This window comes from Schistocerca cancellata, chromosome 8 (genome assembly GCF_023864275.1).
Source record: "Schistocerca cancellata isolate TAMUIC-IGC-003103 chromosome 8, iqSchCanc2.1, whole genome shotgun sequence".
Lineage (NCBI taxonomy): Eukaryota > Metazoa > Arthropoda > Insecta > Orthoptera > Acrididae > Schistocerca > Schistocerca cancellata.
In genome coordinates this window covers 265,674,178-265,690,538 of record NC_064633.1, presented here as the reverse complement: position 1 = coordinate 265,690,538, position 16,361 = coordinate 265,674,178, and positions in this window count along the sequence as shown.

Here is a 16,361-nt window from a genome sequence, read left to right as displayed (position 1 = left end):
TGCTGAAGGAGCAGCCACATGTCCCCTCACAGGCAGAGCGGGCGATGCCACACGGCCAGCCTCCACATTGACCTTCCGCCTCGTGCGCCGCGAACGCCGCTGAACCCGCCACTCCCCTTGGGGAGAGGGTGGCCCAACCGTGCCCGGTACCCGCGAAGATGTCTCGACAGCAGGGACAGTGGGTGAAGCATGTAACACCTGGGGTGTACCTTGCGACGCACCAGACTCCCCACTGCCGCTACACTCCGAGGCAGCAGCCTGAAGACGGCTGACCGCGGCCATCAACACGCTCAGCTGTTCGCGAACAGTGGCCAGCTCCTCCTGCGTCCGTACACAGCAGTCACACATCCTATCCATCCTAAGGAAACAATTTACTGAAGGGAGTTAATCAACCTTTAACTAGACTGCTAATTCACTAAAGGCGGCTGCTTATTCACTAAACTGTGGTTGCTAGCCACTTCTTGTAGAAAACAATGAAAATAGCACTACCTGTCTCTGGACTGTATTGAAAACAAACTCTAGCACTACTGGCACTATGGTTGACTACAGGGGCTCTCTCTTACTGTATTCAAAACAAACACGAAATCTATGGAACACTATTAAGAGCACTCGAAAAATAAAGCTTCCTAAAAGCAAATACACACGGAAGAAGAAGTGACAAGTAAGAAAATACAGTTAATACTTAAATTAAGGTAGCTCGCTGCACAGCAGACGTGAAGCAGGCGGCAGTTAACGACGACACTGACACTACTGGCACTATGGCTGACTAAAGGGACTCTCTCTGACTGTATTCAAAACAAACACGAAATCTATGGAACACTATTAAGAGCACTCGAAAATTAAAGCTTCCTAAAAGCAAATACACACGGAAGAAGAAGTGACAAGTAAGAAAATACAGTTAATACTTAAATTAAGGTAGCTCGCTGCACAGCAGATGTGAAGCAGGCGGCAGTTACGACGACGACGAGGCAATATTGGCAGGGCCCCCAACAACATCGGGATATTGGAGATCTAACGGGTCAATTTATTTGTATTTAAGTCACATCTGCGCTACGCTTACACGCTTAGTTTGGAAGGAGTCAAGACTGTCTCTCTGGACTGTGTCAAGCCAGTTTTTATCTGCTTTTTGAAACAGATAGATTCTGATTTTATTTTTGGTGGATTTGTTTTTTACGGTATTCAGTTTTGCTACAACAACCTTGTGGCCACTAACCCCTGTATCTGAAATGATGCTGATCGGGACATATGTTGATAAGAGGTCAAGTATGTTTTGTGTGAAATCTTATGGGACTTAACTGCTAAGGTCATCAGTCCCGAAGCTTACACACTACTTAACCTAAATTACCCTAAGGAGAAACACACACCCATGCCAGAGGGAGGACTCGAACCTCCACCGGGATCAGCCGCACAGTCCATGACTGCAGCGCCTGAGACCGCTCTGCTAATCACGCGAGGCAAGTATGTTTTCGCAACGATTTACAGTTCGTGCGGGCTTCTGAATTAATTGTTCAAAATATTTTTCGGAGAAAGCATTCTGTACGGTTTCGGACGATGTTTTACCTTAACACTGACTTTAAACGTGTTCTTTCGCCAAAACATCGAGGGTCTATTGAAATCACCACCAACTATGATTATATGAGTAGAGTACCTATGCGAAATATCAGTATACCATTGTATCAGAAGTTAATTTCAAGTTCTATGTAAATGCATTTATCACAGCAATACATATACGCTATGTGTCTAAGAGAAATTATCCTCATTCTGTGTACGATATCTTGATCTTCATATGCTTTACCCAATACCAACAAGGCAGTGTTTGCTCGCTTCGATGATGAGTTTTCAGTTAGCACTCGTTGAGTGCCAGGTGAAATGCTTATCACGCTCAGTACTGCGAGGAAATCGGTTTAGCAACAGCAGCTATGGCTCTACACTTCACTGAAAGTGCACGCTCTATCTCCTGTTGACTTCATGGTGAACCAGTACTTTTGGAGTGTTGTGTGGTCGATCCTCACTTCACTGCATACGCACATCCCTCAGAGACTTCACCAGAGACAGTATGCTGAACAGTCGTCTACGAGTCTTGAGGATAGCCTTATTACACTCTTTTTTTCTTTATTGTTATTTTGAAATATTTACAAGAAAGGTAGGCCGGCAGCAGCCTATCTACGCCGCTCTTCGGCCACAGAGAATACATACAGAAAACATGAAGACAGAAAAACAAACAAACATGGTGGATAAAAACTGGAGACAGACATAGTAAAATAAACGAAGTCGTTCACGGGCGCACTGTTTGGATAAAAACGTTCATCACTGTACACAAACGGGGAAGACAGAGTTTACACACGTGATTGGAGGAGCACAAACGGAGAGACACTGAAGCACTGACGCGGGGACACACACGAACACTGGCGACGATCTCCGACACACAAAGATGCACTGTTCCGCACAAAGCTGAGGACCTCCCAAAGGGAAAAAGGTGCGGGTAGCAGGGGGAGGGGGTTGATGCCAGTGGTAGAGGAGAAGGGAGGGGGAGAGAGTAAGAGGGTAGGGGGGGTTGTGGAAGCCCAGGAGGAGGGGAGGGAGGGAGGAAGAGAGGAGGGAGAGAAGGGAAAGAGGGTGCCCTGGAGGAAAAACACAGGGGGAGGAAGGGGAGGATCAAAGTTGGTTGGAGGGGTAGATGGAGGGTATGAGGGCATCATCAGGGAGGGGGAGTTGGCAGAAGCCACCTTGGGCAAGGGTATGGAGTGTGGAGAGATGGAGCATGGGTCGGACGTGGGAGTATAGGCGCGGCAGCAGACGGGGGTGGGAAAGGATGGGAGAAACAAGCGGGTGAGGAGGCTCAAGTTTGTGGGAGGTGTAAAGAATCCGTATCCATTCTAGGAAAAGGAGGAGGTGTGCAAATGGAATTATGTCGTAGAGGATCCACGTGGGAGAGGGGAGGCAGATGTGATAGGCAAGGCGGAGCGCATGGCATTCCAGGATTTGAAGGGATTTGTAGAACGTAGGAGGGGTGGCGATCCAGGCGGGATGGGCGTAGCAGAGGATAGGGCGGATGAGGGATTTATAGGTGTGGAGGACGGTGGAGGGGTCCAGACCCCAGGTGCAGCCAGAAAGATCTTAAGGAGGCGGAGTCGGGAGTGTGCCTTGGCTTGGATCATCCAGAGATGGGGCGGGGGTCCAAGAGAGGTGACGGTCAAGGGTGATGCTAAGGTACTTGAGGGTGGGGGTGAGGTTGATATGACGCCCGAAGATAGTGATATGGACATCAAGGAGACTGAAGGAAGGGGTGGTTTTGCCTACAATGATTGCCTGGGTCTTGGAAGGATTGGCTTTGAGCAACCACTGGTTACACCAACTGGTGAACCGGTCAAGATGGAATTGGAGAAGGTGCTGGGAGCGTTGCAGGGTAGGGGCGAGGGCAAGGAAGGGGGTGTCATCGGCGTACTGGAGAAGGTGTAAGGGAGGTGAAAGAGATGGCATGTCCGCCATGTAAAGAAGGTAGAGAAGAGGGGAGAGGACAGAACGTTGGGGCACACCGGCGGAGGGGCACAAGGTGTAGGAATCCGTGTTATGGATGGTGACATAAGAAGGACGGTGGTAAAGAAAGAAGGCGATCAGACGGACGTGACTGTGCCCGCACGGTCTGTCGTGGGCTGAATGACTCGCGCAGGCGCGCGAGCGCGAGTTTGACAGTAAAAAAGGGGTGGAAATGAGCCACGTGGGGGCCGCAGTTAGTTGTACACAGTGGCACCAGCTTTGAAGTTCCACCGCTAGATGTCGGCGTTCTTTGAGCCTCTGCCATTGGGTCGTTCTGGAAGTATGAAAAATCCTGGTGACTAGCAGAAGTTCAGAATATTCTGAAAACACGTGGTCGGAATTTCCCGCGATCGCTGGGCGTTGGCGACAAAGAACGGAGGAAAAGGCCGGCGTGACTGGCCAGAGGAACCAGCTAAAATGCTGAATTTAAGATTTCTCAATGAAAAAGTGAATCCATTAAGATACTGGAAAGCCAGTACCACAAATAAAAGGAGAAAATTATGACGAGTGTGAGGGTTTAGACGTGCTCTAGGTACGATGTATAGTTTCTAAGTTATTTTACGTTAAATATTGTGTGAACAGTATAAAGTTTAAAAATAATAACTTAACGACACTTTTACCGATTTTTATTAATGAAGTGTTCATGGAAAGGTCTCGTAGAGGTCTATCAGACAATCAAAACAGAACTGTTAAAAACATTACCAGTTTTCAAAAAAAGGCTGCGGCGTGTTTTCCCCGCAGGAAAATAGTGAATGTTAATGATATATTAATAAGTATGTTGAAAGTGGCGACAGTATTGTAGAATAGACGTAGTTAGTGAAGTACCTGTATGCTTACTGTTAATTGTTTGTGTCTGTTAACGACAATATAACAAGTAATAACGTTTTTAATGATAGAAATACAATTTGCGAGAAAACTAGTCGATGTGATAAAAACTGAAAGCAGCAACGAAAAGCTGAGAAAATGTACATACAAATTCATATATCATATATATGAATAGCGATATACTTATAATTTTTATATGTTCCAGAAGAAAGAAAGTATATGTTTTGATTCATGTTACAATGTAAGGCTATAAATACCGGCAGCCATCTCAGCGCGAACAGTCTGATTTTGGCGGCGCTAGGAGATGAATAGTCTGATTCTGGCAGTAATCGCAGGCAGTATTTGTGAAGAATTTTGTAGGCACGGCTTAGCGAAAGTGTGGAATTTTTAAATGTTTAAATGTGGACTTATAAAATTTACGTGTATTGTCAGCAAACACCTGGAAATATTTTTGAACTATGAACATTGAAGATCTTTCGTCAGGGGACGATTCAGAACTTTGAAATTTCACTGCCGATCCGAGCGGTTTTTGGAACTTGCAATTTTTTCAGTTCGCCATTGAGGAACTTTAACTTAAATCTTAAGCGAATAGGACATACAATTGTTTCGAGATTTTGGTGTAGTCGAGATACTACCTGGGCTTATATAACTTCTTGCATTGGCGTAATAACATTGAGTATTGGCAATTCATTAGCTCGTTGCTGTGAGAAAAACAGGAAATAAATCCACTTTTTCTGACAACCTTTAATCCCTGAGTATAGTGAACTCCTGTCTGAATTTAACTGTAAGTTCCTTTTCTTTAGTTAATAATTTTGAGGCAATGCGACGAGTGATTTTTCTGCCGCTAGACTTAAACGCAGACAAAGAATATACAAAAAATCCAGAGTGCTACTACTGGAACATTAACTCGCTGATAATCTGCACAGTAGTGCTGGAGGCTACGACGTAATTCAGATATTTTATGGACATAAACTTTTAAGAAACAATTTCAGTTCCTTTTTTATTATTATTTTATTTTACAAGTTATTGTGCATCTGAATTGAACACTGACGTCGCACATGTTACCCCTTTCATCTTCCTTACCTCCATCAACGCACACTACCTCTAGGAGATAGACTCCTCTCACTGCTGGAAGATATCCTACGTGATCTTCGTGCATATATGTGGACACAGCATGAGAAAAACCCAATTCATTTTGCATAATCTGCTCGTGAACGCTCCTTTTATTTTTAAATCTGTAGTTTTTAACGATGAGAACACAGTGTTGAGTTCTATCTGGTAGGAAGTCCAGGATTCAATCATAAACCTAGTTCAGTAATCGGTAATCTCTTGTATTGTTCTCTAAACGACAGTCTGTAACTGTATCAAATGACTTCCTTACAGACGTCAGCACATGGACGATGCATTCGAACGTCGACGTTGATCTTACCTAGTTTTTGACGTCATAGCGTGAAAAGAGCACGATGGGGCCCTTTCCGAACGTGCATAGCAAATCTAGTAAGTCAGATAATCAGAACTTGAGTTTGAACGTAGGCCAATGAAATGGAAGAAGGCCACCTGCATCACTCGACGCCATCTCTCTTCAGTACGGAGCCGCGAGACGTCGTATTGGCTTTCCGCTGAAGCCCATATCTATACATATGCCGTTTCTAAGCACCAGCAGATTGAGGTTTCCCGCAAAACTCGTCTTTAATTGTACAATTTTTCGTAATAAAATGACGATAAACGTCACTTTAGTGGTTAAATAATTATTGAAACTAGCGTATTATGAAAGTATTTCGATTCGAGGCAATAGCATATTAAGGATCTATCAGAAACGCATTGTTCGTTGGTACAATTTGTTATAATTGAATATCAGCTAATAAAATATCTTCGATTAAAGCTTTCAGAAATGGTAAAATGAAAATTATGATCGTATACAGAGACGCTGAATTATAAGATAGCATGTGATGTGTTGCTGGTTCGCATATCACTGGATCCGAATACCTTTTTAGGTAGCTTCTGACTTTTCTAATGGATTCTGATACTTGTGATTACGTAGGCTTTCCCGGCGTAATAAGTCTTGAAAGTCTCTTCGGGTTTGCTGCCGGATCCTAAAATCAACTTGACTCGATATTTCGGCGATCCAACTGTTCGCCATCTTCAGGAAATGCTGCTTCTGCTTTGACTCGATATTTCGGCGATCCAGCTGTTCGCCATCTTCAGGAAATGCTGCTTCTGCGAACAGTTGGATCGCCGAAATATCGAGTCAAGTTGATTTTAGGATCCGGCAGCAAACCCGAAGAGACTTTCAAGATTCTGATACTTACTTATTAGTTTAAAACAGTACATTCTATATTACGTGCTGACACTACACACCTCAACAAGACTGCCCAGGTGGTGGCTGCTAACATTGTAGACACCACATTACGCCACATTAGCCATTCCAAACTATGGCCACTTGTCGACTTTGCTATACAGAATAAACTGCAATAGAAGCTGTGAGACTATTCTCTAGCTTCACCATCGTAACAGTCCCGGCATTACCTATCCCCTGACGTCACACATACTCAACGTCCTAACGACCTGGTGCCCTCCTGCTGTATTTGGGTGACAACATAACAGTCAACTATAACTGCTTATCAGAGTAGTGCAATCGATTCTGGGTGAGACGCTGCAAATGTCGAGACGTGCTCCTACTCTGCATCGAAGACGAGATGCCTTGACCAGTCCAGCCACGAACCAACAGCCTCAGAACCCAGGCGGCAAGTATCGTTCGTGCCGTGAACTACGCTTTGCAATCGATTGCACCCACTATGTTCGGATAGCCGCTAGCACATCTAGCTTCCTCCACATCTAGGACAAGACCTTTCAGCACCATACGTATAGCGCAGTGGTCTTCTTTACTGGCCTGCCTGCTATTTACTCGCCCAGTGTTAGAACTCCTTAATGCCAGGATACTCACACCCTTGCGTGAACTTGGCAGGAAAATCTACCACTAGTGCAACAGACTAGGCATCCCGTGCTGGTTCATGTTATCATCAAAGGGAAGCACTTTACCCTTGTTGTTAAGATATTAAGGCGAAAGCTGTGATATAAATTCCCACATTCAGCTTCCACCGGAAAACAGGCAAACTCACTGTTGCGTGTCACACTCGAGTGAGGACAAACCGGTCCGATGTCATGCATCGGAGGACGCACGGACAAAGCATGTTTCCAGAGGATTTCAGTGGCACAATACGTGTCATAGTTTTCGCCACAGTCGCTTCCAGCTCCAGCTGTTTCTGTGCAGCGGCCAGTTTACCTTGCGTCCGCTCACAAAAAGCACAGCCCCTGTCCTTTTACTATTGAAACTATATAAAAATCGCGCCAAAAAAGTACTTCGTTAACCAAAGCTGTGAGAGATCAATTGAAAAAATGCAAGTAGACCGCAACGAAGGACCAAATTATCCAACTACACTATTAGAATTACGCTACACAAAATACAAATAAGAAAAATACAAATACAAATAAGAAAAATAAAAACGTGCACTGAAATCTACACTGCAAAGTAAGCTCACTCTTAAAACAAAATTAATAACATTCCTAAAAAAAAGACAGTTCACTTCTCAGAAATACGTAAGAAAACAACTAGACTTAACATTGTATACAAAACTAGATATTGCTCTGTTGCTCTGTGACTGAAGCGTTGCCAACTTTTTCTGTTTGCAACGGTCGCAAAATTCATGTGAATCGGGCGGCACTAGCGCTTATTCTAGCGTGACACTACACTACGAAGTCGGCTGATGCTATACTAACGATCGAAAAATAAGCAAACTCTTTAAACACAATTAATAAACCGCTAAAAATAGATAAAGAAGAGTTGCAGTTTACTCCTCAGACGAACTTAAGAAAGCCGTTAAACTAAATTATGTGTAACATCTAGGTACTGCTGTTGCTGAGAGGTCCTCTCTGTTCTGTGACTGGAACATACTTGATTTATGTCGTCTCCCTGTGAATCATGTTACATACGATACACCTCTAGAGACCGAAGGAGTCCGGCCAAGAATTTTCTTTTCCCGTAACATTATTTGTAGACGATATGAGGTTTTCTAAAAGTTGAGACGTAACGTGGGATTACGGTCATTCCCGCGTGACAGCTAAAAGGAAGCCACTTAGGGCAACTGCTGTGAATGTAGCGTCTTGTGCGTGCTGTGGAGATAAAATTATTGAGAAAGTATCTATTTGGTTTCGTTGTATGAACAATTTTCCTTAAATCTTTATCTTTTATTTTTCTGTTCTTAACAGCGGTTTCAGGGTCATAGACTTCATCTTCTTGCAACTGTTACAGATACATGGTGTTATCAACTTGCTGACACTGTGATACATTTCTACTGAACTCGCCGGTCTTCTCATAAATTCGAGATGGATTGCGACCACTCGATCTACTCCAGATCAGTTACTTCAAATAAAAACTCTTTTGGATTTTATTTGGAAATTGGTGGTAAGGTCTTAAGCGACCAAACTGCTGAGGTCATCGGTCCCTAAGCCTACACACTACTTAATCTAACGTAAATTGACTTGCGCTGTGGACAACACACACACACACACACACACACACACACACACACACACACATGCCCGAGGGAGGACTCGAACCTCCGACGGGGAGAGCCGCACTGACCGTGACAAGGCGACTTAGATCGCGCGGCTACCCCGCGCGGCTTTTGGATTTACAACGAGAAATTTTAAGTAATGAAAACTAAGTTCTGATGTAACCTAACAGACAGCTTTCGTTAATTCTAAATCTCTGTTCATACCAGTCATTTTACGTCTTTTACTTTAACAGTTTTCTTCGTGTGTTTCAAGTTTTTGCATTCTTTTCACCTTGAGAAATTATAACCAGTTTTTCCGAAATGCATTGCAATTCAGAACCACCTCCCGCTTGCAGTGACATGATAGGTTTTGTGCGGGATGGCTCCCAAGAACTAATGTTACCGAACCTGATATGAGAGCACAGTTCGTCTTAATACTGACACTTTTCTTAGAAAAGCCTTCTGAAGCAATTAACGTATTTCAATCGAAGCTCTAGGTTAGTATACCTCCATTCTGGTAACAATTTTTACTTGCTTTAATTAAATTAGGTATCGATGAAGATACATCAATAACTCTTGTAATCCACACCAAGACAAAAAAAAGGAAAAGAAAACTACGCACTGCGAAGGAATTATCCCAACGGGGCGGAAATCGGTAGATGCGATGTACATGTACAGGCAAATAAATGACTACAATTTCAGAAAAATTGGATCATTTATTCAAGAGAAAAAGCTTCACAAATTGAGCGTCTCAATGACACGCTGATCCACGTCTGGCCCTCCTGCGAACAGTCATTCGGCTTGGAACTAATTGATAAAGTTGTTGGATGTCCTCATGGATAAAAAAAAATGGCACCCAGACCAACACTCCTCGTTGTCGGGCGTATTGCGGGAGGCAGTCAGATAGGTATCGCATCACTGTCTGGGGCGTCTCCAAATAAATCTTTGGCCTGGAATCTCATTAACTGGAGTCCCACCTCGGATTGAGCCACGATTACCTATGAAACGTGTCTAGAAATACGCCGGATAGCGGTGGGATATCAACCGGAATGTCGCCCGCCGTACGGCCAGGCAACCAGGAGTGATGGTCTGGGGGTACTCCTTTTCATAGAAGGACCTCTTTGGTCGTCATCTAAAAAACCCTCACAGCACAGCGGTTGTTTGTTGTTGTGGTCTTCAGTCCTGAGACTGGTTTGATGCAGCTCTCCATGCTACTCTATCCTGTGCAAGCTTCTTCATCTCCCAGTACCTACTGCAACCTACATCCTTCTGAATCTGCTTAGTGTATTCATCTCTTGGTCTCCCCCTACGATTTTCACCCTCCACGCTGCCCTCCAATATTCAATTGGTGATCCCTTGATGCCTCAGAACATGTCCTACCAACCGATCCCTTCTTCTGGTCAAGTTGTGCCACAAACTTCTCTTCTCCCCAATCCTATTCATTACTTCCTTATTAGTTATGTGATCTACCCATCTAATCTTCAGCATTCTTCTGTAACACCACATTTCGAAAGCTTCTATTCTCTTCTTGTCCAAACTATTTACCGTCCATGTTTCACTTCCATACATGGCTACACTCCATACAAATACTTTCAGAAATGACTTCCTGACACTTAAATCTATACTCGATGTTAACAAATTTCTCTTCTTCAGAAACGCTTTCCTTGCCATTGCCAGTCTACATTTTATATCCTCTCTACTTCGACCATCATCAGTTATTTTGCTCCCCAAATAGCAAAACTCCTTTACTACTTTAAGTGTCTCATTTCCTAATCTAATTCCCTCAGCATCACCCGACTTAATTCGACTACATTCCATTATCCTCGTTTTGCTTTTGTTGATGTTCATCTTATATCCTTCTTTCAAGACACTGTCCATTCCGTTCAACTGCTCTTCCAGGTCCTTTGCTGTCTCTTACAGAATTATAATGTCATCGGCAAACCTCAAGGTTTTTATTTCTTCTCCATGGATTTTAATACCTACTCCAAATTTTTCTTTTGTTTCCTTTACTGCTTGCTCAATATACAGATTGAATAACATCGGGGAGAGGCTACAACCCTGTCTCACTCCCCTCCCAACCACTGCTTCCCTTTCATGTCCCTCGACTCTTATAACTGTCATCTGGTGTCTGTACAAATTGTAAATAGGCTTTCGCTCCCTGTATTTTACCCCTGCCACCTTCAGAATTTGAAAGAGAGTATTCCAGTCAACATTGTCAAAAGCTTTCTCTAAGTCTACAAATGCTAGAAACGTAGGTTTGCCTTTCCTTAATCTTTCTTCTAAGATAAGTCGTAAGGTCAGTATTGCCTCACGTATTCCAGTATTTCTACGGAATCCAAACTGATCTTCCCCGAGGTCGGCTTCTACTAGTTTTTCCATTCGTCTGTAAAGAATTCGTGTTAGTATTTTGCAGCTGTGGCTTATTAAACTGATTGTTCGGTAATTTTCACATCTGTCAACACCTGCTTTCTTTGGGATTGGAATTACTATATTTTCTTGAAGTCAGAGGGTATTTCGCCTGTTTCATACATCTTGCTCACCAAATGGTAGAGTTTTGTCAGGACTGGCTCTCCCAAGGCCGTCAGTAGTTCCAATGGAATGTTGTCTACTCCGGGGGCCTTGTTTCGACTCAGGTCTTTCAGTGCTCTGTCAAACTCTTCACGCAGTATCGTATCTCCCATTTCATCTTCATCTACATCCTCTTCCATTTCCATAATATTGTCCTCAAGTACATCGCCCTTGTATAGACCATCTATATACCCCTTCCACCTTTCTGCTTTCCCTTCTTTGCTTAGAACTGGGTTTCCATCTGAGCTCTTGATGTTCATACAAGTGGTTCTCTTATCTCCAAAGGTCTCTTTAATTTTCCTGTAGGCAGTATCTATCTTACCCCTAGTGAGATAAGCCTCTACATCCTTACATTTGTCGTCTAGCCATCCCTGCTTAGCCATTTTGCACTTCCTGTCGATCTCATTTTTGAGACGTTTGTATTCCTTTTTGCCTGCTTCATTAACTGCATTTTTATATTTTCTCCTTTCATCAATTAAATTCAATATTTCTTCTGTTACCCAAGGATTTCTAAGAGCCCTGGTCTTTTTACCTATTTGATCCTCTACTGCCTTCACTACTTCATCCCTCAAAGCTACCCATTCTTCTTCTACTGTATTTCTTTCCCCCATTCCTGTCAATTGTTCCCTTATGCTCTCCCTAAAACTCTGTACACCCTCTGGTTCTTTCAGTTTATCCAGGTCCTATCTCCTTAAATTCCCGCCTTTTTGCAGTTTCTTCAGTTTTAATCTACAGGTCATAACCAATAGATTGTGGTCAGAGTCCACATCTGCCCCTGGAAATGTCTTACAATTTAAAACCTGGTTCCTAAATCTCTGTCTTACCATTATATAATCTATCTGATACCTTTTAGCGGTATGTTAACGATATTCTACGCCCCATTATGTTGCCCTTCATGGCAAGCCATCCTGGGCTTACACTTCAGCGAGATAATGCCCTCCTGTGGACGAAGAGATTTTCTATAACTCATTGTCGAGCTTACCAAACCCTACTTTGGCCAGAAAGGTCGCCGGATTTCTCCCCAACAGAGAACGTTTGGAGAATTATTGGCAATGCCCGCCGTACAGCTAGGGATTTTGGCGATATAATGCCCCAATTGTACAGAATTTGGCACAATATCCCTCAGGAGGACATCCAAGACCTCTATTAATGCCAAGCCTAATGCTTATGTAAGGGCTAGAGGTGTAGCAACGCTTTGTTGACTGGTTCAACTTGTGAAGCTCTTTCTCTTGAATAATTCGTCCAATTTCTCTGAAATTGTAATCATTTGTTCGTCTGTACAGTGTACTATGTCTCAACAAAATCTGATTTCAGTTTTGTAATCCTCTGAGCAAATGGAATCGTTTCTGTTTGATTTTTATTTTGGCATTTGTCTACTGATTTTTGTCTTTATACTTTCTACTTCTTCCTCCCATTCCCATCCCTTTCAACCCGGTTCATTAATATGTTAAACACCATTTGCATGCGAACAGAAGTAGAAAGGGGAACTCCAAATGTCACTTAGATGCACTGAACTTTCGTTATAACTGGCCCTCACCATGGACACATCGTAATTTTGACGTAGGGCCTGTTTGACGCCGTAGGCCCAGAATGAAAGAAGCTGTCCCAGCTGACGGCGGGCAGCTGTGTGGACAGTTCTGGAGACTGGTGTATTAGTTAGGCCAGTGATTCTGATTTCTCGATTTTATGAAATAATACGCGGGCAACACTGTCTGTGCTAGATGTAAGTGGTGCAAGATGTCTCCGGCTTTCTACTGAACAATAATAAACAAATATTACTCAAAGTTAGAGTTACAAACCATCTCGAACAAACAAAAAATCGATATGTGGACCATTAGTCGAAGGCAACCAACAACCACAAGGTAAGTGTGTCCATAAGAATTGTGGTTTGGGGATTCTACTTTATTAGTGGTGCCTGCCATTTCGAATAAATTATAGGCAAATCTCAACATAAAGCCTATGTAGCAGATGCCAGGAGATGGTATCATATGATTCAGTTCAATGAACTGTGAAGTGGACAGAACAATGACGAACATAGTTGTAACAAAAATTGTTGTAGTGAAACTACCAGTAGCTGATAACCTCCTGCTCTTTATTTTTCCTTAATGGAGCATACTAAGTTGCATTTACTTGAACTGTTATCGTCACCACCAAACGAACTTTGAATTTTAAATTTCTGTCGAACTGTTTTCATATAACGATACATCAAAGCGGTGAGTTGTGTTGGTATTCTACGCCGGCCTACAGTGATTCCCACATAGGAAGAAGAAGCATTTATTCAAACGCTACTGTACCGATTTCTGTTACTCTTTGCACTGTGAAACCATTCCCGTCACAGTACAAATCACGGGAGCACAGCTAAAACCAAGAACTGTTTACTAGGCGTGCACCCACGGTCATCTTGTGTAACAATTTTGAACTACGACACCTGGTGAATAAAAAGTTCTCGGAAAGCCCGCAGTGTCAATTTCTGATAAAATCTTGAACTTTCCACGAGTGCCTCCAACGTCGTCAGCCTCTTAAGTTTGTCGCAAAACTGGCGAGACTCTGACTTACTGCGAGGTGACAAGAACTATAGGATAGCGAGATGTACATATGCAGATGGCGATAGCATCGCGTACACAAAGTATAAAAGTACTGTGCTTCGGCAGTGCTGTCATTTCTACTCAGATGACTCACGTGGAAAGGTTTTATGGCCGCACGACGGAGATAAATAGTCTCGGAAAGAGGCTCAAAAATCGTTAGGGAATTCAATATTACGAGATCCACAGTGTCAAGTGTGTGCCGAGAACACAAAATTTAAGGCTTTACCTGTCATCACGACAGCGATGTTGCTGACGACCTTCACTTAACGACCGGGAGCAGTGGCGTTTGTGTTGGGTTGTCAGCGCTAACAGACAGGCAACATAGCGTGAAATAACTGCAGAAATCAATGTGGGACTTATGACGAACGTATCCGTTAGGACAGTGCGGTGAAATCTGGCGTCAATGGGCCATGACTGCAGACGACCGACGCGATTGCCTTTGCTAACAACGCGACATCGATTGCAGCGCCCCTCCTGGGCTCCTGAACATATCGATTGGACCCTAGGCGACTGGAAAATCGTGTCCTGCTCAGATGAGTCCCGATATCAGTTGGTAAAACATGATGGTATGGTTCGAGAATGGTGCAGACCCTACGGTGCCTTGGGCTCAAATTGTTAGCAAGCCACTACTGCATAATTTACATTGCTTCCCTAATCATAGCTCGAATCATGGGCCACAATGCTTTTCTGTTTATACGACGTCAGTTCCAATACTGCTTTTATTCTTGGCATATAAATGATACCAGCGCAGCAACTACGGTTATACCTCGAACTAACAACTGTAAACAACTGAAGTGCATTCTACCACTCAGCTGTGAGCAGGACGTGTTAAGTAATGGACATGTGACTGTCAACGTTGTTGTGCCGGAAATCCCAAAGGAGCTAGATCTCTAAATCAAATTTTCAAGACATTCTCCACTATCCTTTGAAGAAGAGAAAAGTGTGTGCAATGTTTGTTCCGCGCAGCTTGACTAGAGGAAAAAAAAAAAAAAACAGAGGGTGACCACGCTTGGCTGCCTGCTGCGATGAAGCGCACAAATTCAAAAGAAATGCTCAAGTTTTGACCATATGACAAACATTCAAGTCAATGCGACGCACGAGTTGAGTAACAGTCCAAAGAAGTACTTTTCTGACAATTTCGCATGGTCGTATGGACATTCTGTGAGTTGTGCTGAAGTGAGGGGAAATTATATAGCGTACCTGAAGCATTAAAACCACCATCTCAAAGTTTATCTATTTTTTATTCATCCAGGCTGGAAACTTTTTGGACTGACAGAGTAGACTGTCCTCGTTCGCGGCAGATTTTTCGAAATTTCAGACTTGAGGTGACGCTCAAGTTCAGCACAGCGATCGATAATAGTCCACATAGACTATGCCACATAACTGCTGCCAGACTCTCGAGGAATATTAGAAATACTTAGTACTGTCAGGCAGAGATTGTCTTTGACATGTCGCAATATTTCTGTTACCTTCCTGGGCGACCGGAAGACCGTTTTGATTCCTCGCCTTTTTATGATTCTACCTATCTTATTTGTTATTGCGCCGTTGAATGGAAACCGTGCTGTGGTTTGGTGCTCCTGGCTTGGTTGAACGGCAACGCGTCGTGGATTCCTCGGCAGAGTCGACTTAATGTCACAAACTGAAGATCCCTTCCCTCTGGAGACAGCCGGAAGATGATTAGTCTTGCAGCCAAGAAAAGGTTGCCGAAATGCTCCTGCTCTTAGTCGTAGAGCGTTCAGTGTAGTTCTCTTCTGAGATGGATGATAAAAGCTATGCCCTTTGCGACTGTACAACAACAGTGGCGCACTATCAGGAAAGAGTACATGTTCTGAGCTACCTGCAGACAAAATTCTGCTGCGGTACCGATAACGAGCGCATTACAATGTGAGAGTCAAATGGCCTGCTAACTGAAAACGTACTCCAATGCTGAAGTACTCGGGAAACTACGATTCCTGTGAGCAAAATGTCTAAATTCCACAGCAGATTCACGGTGAAAGTATGGCGTTTTATGTAGCAAATGCAATGTTGCGTCTAGACGAAGTGAAATGGTTCGAACAGTTTGACCAAGGCCTCCTTTTCGAAGCTGTTGCATCTGGTCACCCTAGTGTCGCGTAAACAAGGTATAAAAGGGCAGCGCAGTATAGGAGCAGTCATTTGTACTCATATGATTCACGTGAAAAGGTCTGACGCGATTATGGCCGCACGACGGGAATTATGAGGGTCACTCCAAAAGAAATGCACACTATTTTTGTAAAAATACAGTTTTCATTCTGCATGTGTGAAGGTTTTACAA